The sequence below is a fragment of the Cygnus olor genome, chromosome 3, assembly GCF_009769625.2.
Source record: "Cygnus olor isolate bCygOlo1 chromosome 3, bCygOlo1.pri.v2, whole genome shotgun sequence".
Lineage (NCBI taxonomy): Eukaryota > Metazoa > Chordata > Aves > Anseriformes > Anatidae > Cygnus > Cygnus olor.
The window spans coordinates 14580291-14587165 of record NC_049171.1 but is presented as its reverse complement, the minus strand read 5'-3'; the positions used below and the strand labels follow the sequence as shown (position 1 = coordinate 14587165).

The 6875-nt window shown below is 41.2% G+C and overlaps 1 long non-coding RNA gene across 1 annotated transcript; it reads right to left on the bottom strand.

The window, feature by feature from the left end:
- Positions 1-2115: 2115 nt before the first annotated feature.
- LOC121067864 lies at positions 2116-6032 on the bottom strand. Its single transcript, XR_005818491.1, has 3 exons — positions 5855-6032; positions 4020-4062; positions 2116-2264 (listed from the first exon to the last, which is right to left on the bottom strand). It is a non-coding gene; the product is annotated as an uncharacterized LOC121067864 (long non-coding RNA).
- Between the last annotated feature and the right edge of the window lie 843 nt (positions 6033-6875).

Genomic DNA, 6875 nt, shown 5'->3' with positions numbered 1-6875 from the left:
ATTCATCCCTATGTCTGCTTTCAGCAGCTACCAGCCAGTTACGGGGAGTTGTTGGGAGGCTCCTGTGGCTGCTCCAGAGGTAATCAATGTGCTTGGTACTGCTTGTGCTTTCATTGTTATGTCAGAATTTTGGAACAGGTGAGATTTATTTTTGTAAGCAAATCATCAGCTAAGAGAAAACAGTTGTGTTCTGTGCTTAGATATTTCTTGATGTTTTGCTGGCTTTTGCTTGGAGCTGTCATACTGAGATCATTGCAGTGAGCCATGGGTTCCTACAGGAGCTGCCAATTAGAAGCAGAATGAACATATCATTCTTCAAATGGAGGAAGTTAGCAACTGGCCTTTATTATTATGTAATTAAGTTAAGGATCTGGTCTTGATCTTCAAAACCTTCAAAATGTTTGTCTCAAACTGTTCCTGGGACGGTCTTTCTTTCCCTAGCCAGTGACCACTAACATCAGTGCTTTCTGAACAAAGCACAAAAAAAGCTTGTTGCTTAACTTGGTTTTCATAGCATAAATTATTCAACAGAGAAGTAAGGCACAAAAAATAGGAAACAAACCTGATATATACAAGGCACTTAAAACCAGTAGCCAGCAACAATTTCTCAGGCACAAGAGACAAGTCAAAAATGAAGGAAAAAAATCAGATATCAAGCATCCTGAGGGGGCAACTACCACTATGTTTTAGACCTGTGCTATTTCTGTGTTACCTTGGCCTTTCCATGTGATGCACAGTGAGAGAAGCTGTGCCCTCCTTCACATTTGTACACTCCCACTGGGACTGTGTTGGTGCTCTGTTTACATCTTTCCCTGCTGAACCTCTACTCCTTTATGGCACTTGCACACAAATCATCTTTTCTATTTTTAGAAATATCACATCCTGTGAAGAGCAATGGTGCACTGGGCATGTTCAGTTTCATTTATTTATTTCTCATCACTTATTAATGGTGCATAAAACATGTATATGTCATTTAGCCTCCCGTATTTATCCTTCATATTTTTAAAATTATGTAATGAAGTCTCATCAGGCTTGGGATGCTTCTGTTTATGCTTTTGTGTGTATGTGTGTGTGTGTTGACTAGGTTGTACTGCCTTTAACAGTCAGTGGGAATTCTGTCACTGACTCCAGTGGAAATGAAAATGTTTCCCAAGAGAAATTTTCACCCTGTATTCTCACCCCACCTCCACATTTTCTATTCTGACAAGTATTTAAATATGACACCAGATTCTCCTGAAATACCCATGGGAGAGTATGCGTTCTTTTTAATTACATTACAAATGAAACTTCAGGAAAAATCCCCAAAACATGAGAAGATATTTTCTTAATGTTAAAGACCTCAGACCAAGGTTGAACTGACTATTCTACCTCAATCTTAATGACGCAATTTTCCTCTTTTAAAATAATGACCCAAACTTCTGTCCTATAACATCATTACAAGACCAAGCTTAGGTTTAAAATTTTCAGGTTTAGATAGCCAAAATCTTTTGAATGCAGTTTAAAAATGAACAAAAAGCCCCTGGATTTCCAGTTACTGAGTACTTGTAATTTTCACTGATCTTAGTGAAAACTGTGGCTGCTTAGCACTTCCAAAATCAGGCCAGCCTACTGAAGTTTTTTATACATGAGTTAATGACTTTATTTTCGAAACTGTTGAGTAAAAAAAAGTTCTGGTAAAGCCAAGACATCTTCAGGTGCTTCATGAATATTAAGCCAATACTTGCATAAAATTACCCAAAATTTGACTAAGTTTCCAGAATTCTCCAGAGATGTTAGAGAATATTAATTTGTCTCTTGAGTTCATTCTGTAACACAGGACATGATTTACGCATGTAGATCCCAGAGTGATACAGTTAGGGTTTAGCCACTTCCTGATCTTTCCTTTTAATTATTTTTCTCAATGAATGTTACAATATGCAGTAACATTTTGGTACAAAGAGCAATGACACATCCTGTACCAGAACAGATATGAACGCTGATAATAGAACAGAGAGGTCTTTGTTCATCTGTTTGAAAAACAACCAGCTACATTTTTAATCTCTTTCTTTGAAAAAAAAAAAAAAAAAAAAGTAATTTGTACTACATCTACAGTGTATAAGGGAACAGATTTGGGTTTGAAGAAAAAAATCTATTTTTTTTTTCATGTTGCTCCAGAATCCGAACAGATAAGTCTCTGTTCTTTAGTCGCTCTGCATATATGTGTGTTTGATTTTGCATACGTGTGGGTCTGATTAAATGCCCACACATCATCCAGTAATATTATTCTGCAAAGAGAATAAAGAGTTAGTGAATGCGGCGGTTAATCTTCACCTTACCCCCACCTCAAAATATGAAGGATATAGTCTTTTTCCTCCCCCCAAAATATATTTCTGTTCATCTTATGAAAAATCCAATGGAAAATTTGCTGGAAAATTTCACTCCTCGTTCCCTTTGCAAAACTCTTACATGTTTTTATGTATCCAAAAATAATTTATATGTAACTATCACAGTTGCAGAGGTGCAAAACTAACCTGTCCTCCTTTCCTCATATATATATATATATATATATATATTTTTTTCTTTTAGAAAAAAATAAAAAGACTCCTTGGGGACTGGACTATTTGCCCCAAGTCAAGGAAAATTAATACCTTTATCTTGTGATATTTTATTACTCTGGCTTCTGGGCCACAATCAATATTGTCATTTTTCCTTGAAATCCACAGAGCTCAGAATTACCATTTTCCTTTCCTTAATATTTTATTTGATGCAATTTTGTTATTATTGTACAGGTCTTTGCTCTCCTATAGACCTGCTCTGTAGTAATCACAGTGATTTTGACAATAACATCTAGCTTATTTGTCTGCTAAAATCTTTACAACCAATAGAAAACACTGTGAAAAGGTGAAATGTCTTTTCTTCCTTCTGTCTGCTGAAAAGCAGCATTCTGAGATTGATTTTTAAAATTTAATCCAGTAATTAATTTAAAGTAGTGGCTTTAGCTGGTTATATTAGCCATTTCAGAATTGTTCCCTATGAGATTAAGACCATTCATTCTCCTTTATTTCCACTGCTCAGGTAGTACACAGGTCACATTTTACATCTGAGCTACTCAGAAAGATTTTCTGTCTTCTGTAAAATGCTGTTTTGATCTGTCTTGGTATTACTCTGGGCACTTTACTGAGCTATAAACACATGGCTGTGAGTTTAGGAGTTAATAATAATAATAATAATAATCTGGTTTACACTGGATTTGTGTTTGTTTGTTTGCACATTAACAAAATAAGATTCCAACAATACCCCCTCAATTTAAGCTCTTATCATCAGCTTTGCAGAGATATCAGCTGGGCCCCTGTTTAGGAAATAAAAAAGAGCACAGATAAATGGAGAATTCATGGAAAATGGAGGTTAGCTGTATTTTAATATTTATTGTGAGGCTTGTAGTATCTTTTAAACCCTGTCCTACTTGCTGTTGAGGTTGCTGTGAGGGGAACACCTCTCCCTGTCTGGGAGAAGGAGCCAGTCAGCACTGTGGAGTGAATGGAATTAATGCTGGGCTGGATAACGTTGGGAAATCACAGAGGTCTCACGGAGCTCACAGGGTGTTCCAGCAGAAATGCTCCAAAGAGCCTGCACAGAGCAATGTGTCCTTCAGCGTGGGTAGGGCGCTATATAAAAGAGGTACACAGAGACTCTGATGGTTTAAGGAGTCATGCGAAAAGGGTGGCGGAAACTACTGAAGGGGTGCCACCTGCAACATGCAGAGGTGCCACGCTTTGTAAGAGAAGCCAATGAGTTAAAGAGCAGGATCCCAACCTCTGCCCAAATGCCTGATATCCTGTACTGAGATTTTATTGCTTTATTTATTTTGTTTAACCTAAATTTAGATATAAATTCAGATTTGCCCTACCAGGTGAGTACTTATACTCTGAGCTGCTGCTATGCTGGTTTTGCTCTCTCCTGAACCCACTAATTCTGTATTTCTGTCTGCACAGGAGGGACAGAAAGCCTACAGATGTAGGAAAAAAAAATGATATTCTCACCATCCCAACACTCTGGAGAGACTGGAGGGTTTGCTCCCTGTGGCTGAAAATACAAAGGAAGAGGTTTTCACATCAGGGCTAATATTCAGGCTATAATTTGGGAAATAGTTGGCCCCAGGCACCCTGGCTGCATTCTAGAACAGAGTGAGTCACATCTCTGGCTTAGCAAGGAGTATCTTAACAGGACACTTTTTGATACCCAGACTGAGGATACAGACTGCCCCAGCTATACCACATGTTATTTAAGGCAGATCTGCTTCTCACAGCAGTGAAAGGACCATCCTTCACCTCCCCTCTGCTTCCCAGCCCCTGTTGTGCAGCCCACTGAGTACGACTTTGTCCACTGCAAGGTCAAGGGCTTTCTGCTGACCTGACACTGCACGGCTTAGAAACATGCCCAGACTCGCCCTGGCCTGATCTGTTTTTAACTTGTTTTTGCTGTGATAGCAATTATCTAGCAACCAGCTATTGCCTGCATTTGTCTTAGTTTAGCTTCAGTTTTTGGTGATAAGAAGCAGTTGCTCTCTGCAAATTGACCTGTCTGCAACTCCAGACTTAAAGGTGGTGTGGAAGAGGGTCAGTTCCCCTTCCCGTCCTGCCACCACCCGTCATGTTCCACCACGGCTTGTCTGATCATGCAGAGCACTGAGTTGGAGAGCTAATTGTCCCCAAAATAGCCACTTTTGACAAAATTTCTTCCTTTCCAAATACATGGCTTCAGTCTTGAGGAAAGGTGGTTGGTATTGCCATCAATTGACACATCCAAGTGTGGGGCATCTCACCCCAACTTATATGTTTTTCTAGAGGCTTCAGACACCTCAGGTCTTTTGTAGATCTAGCCCGAAGACACTTTTTTTCTAAGGTCCACATTTAAATTCTAGCAAAGCAAAGAACTGCATGGACCATCACTCCATCCCACAGGCTTCTTCCCACCTGTGTTACAGTTTTTACAGTCTATTATATTCAGAGGACTTGGTTGGAGCAGTAGGCCTTTGCACAACTTTGCTTTCAGAGGGAGTTTCAAAATCTATTTGTTCCTACAGTTTCAGAAGAACTTGCATTTTTCTTGTGCTTGAAATCATTACTCAAAAAAAAAAAAAAAAAAGGAAGAAAGAAAAGAAAAAAAATGTCAGGAAGCCAATAACTTTGCTATTTTTTTTTTCTTTAAATATAACCCCCACCCCAAACTATTCACATGGTTCTATTTCGAGACAGAATTTTAAAGCCTTGACTACTTGAAAAGGAAAATACTGCACATTTCTGCTAATAGGTTATCTCTGTGAGAGCGAAGAGACTGGTAATGGGTAACCTTTCTCTTTTTCTTTTGCTTCAGAACATTTTAATTGTGTTCCAATTACTTTAACATATTTTATACACTTCCAATATGTATTTATACAGTATGCAGGCAAATGATTTTCCAAAGCCTTATACAATATAGTGACTCACAAATGATTGCTGTTCCCACTCCCCCCAGTCAAGCGTGAGTCACAAAGCGGTAAAGTCTGTCTCCCCAGAGCGCCGAGTGAAATCCACCTGATCCCAGGCCGACGCTACAAAGCTGACAGCTGAGTGGCATGTGGAGATGCCTCGGCTGTGTGTCTGCCTACACACCTCCTGCCCACTGTGAAAAAGGGGCATATCACAGCGTTTTCAGGGTGTGCTGTGTCTCAGCAACTTGCTGATGCCAGTGTGTCCTGCAGCCGCCGCCGAGAGGCCTGCGGCTGTGTTCCAGCTGTGCACCCTGGGCTACGGGGGTGGATTTCCTAACTGCTCAGCATGGCAACTTCCAAGTTTTTGGGCTCTGCACAGGGATGCATTCCTGCTTAAGTCTATACCTTCTCACGGCAGTCACCCCCTCAGCTACGTCAGCAGGACGGTGTTTTGCCGAGTGGGTTTTGGCAAGTTGCTTATAGCTGCGTGTACGCGGAGCCTCTGCTCCCCACAAACACATGCTGCCTGAAGAGAGGGCTCTTGAAATCAAACGCCTCAAGGCGGATGGGATATGCTTCCTTCCGTCCCTGGAAAAAAAAAAAAAAAACAAAGCTATTTGCTCTCCTCAAAGGAAGAAATATGTTCATATTCAGTGATTTGGTAGTGCAGAGGAAATATATCTTTGAGTGTTCATTCCAGGACTTATGTCACAGAATCACAAATCACAGAATCGTCTAGGTTGGAAGAGACCTCCAAGATCATCTAGTCCAACCTCTGTCCTAACACTAACAAGACCTCCACTAAACCATTTCACTAAGGACTACATCTAAACGTCTTTTAAAGACCTCCATGGATGGTGACTCAACCACTTCCCTGGGCAGCCCATTCCAATGCCTAACAACCCTTTCAGTAAAGAAGTTCTTCCTAATATCCAACATAAACCTCCCCTGGTGCAACTTTAGCCCATTCCCCCTCGTCCTGTCACCAGGCACGTGGGAGAATAGACCAACCCCCACCTCTCTACAGCCTCCTTTAAGGTACCTATAGAGAGCGATGAGGTCGCCCCTGAGCCTCCTCTTCTCCAGGCTAAATAACCCCAGTTCCCTCAGCCGCTCCTCGTTAAGACTTGTTCTCCAGACCCCACACCAGCTTCGTTGCCCTTCTCTGGACTCTCTCAAGCACCTCCATGTCCTTCTTGTAGCAAGGGGCCCAAAACTGAACACAGTACTCGAGGTGCAGCCTCACCAGAGCCGAGTACAGGGGGACAATCACCTCCCTAGACCTGCTGGCCACGCTGCTTCTTATACAAGCCAGGATGCTGTTGGCCTTCTTGGCCACCTGAGCACACTGCTGGCTCATATTCAGCTGCCTATCAACCAGTATTCCCAGGTCCTTCTCGGCCAGGCAGCTTTCCAACCACTCATC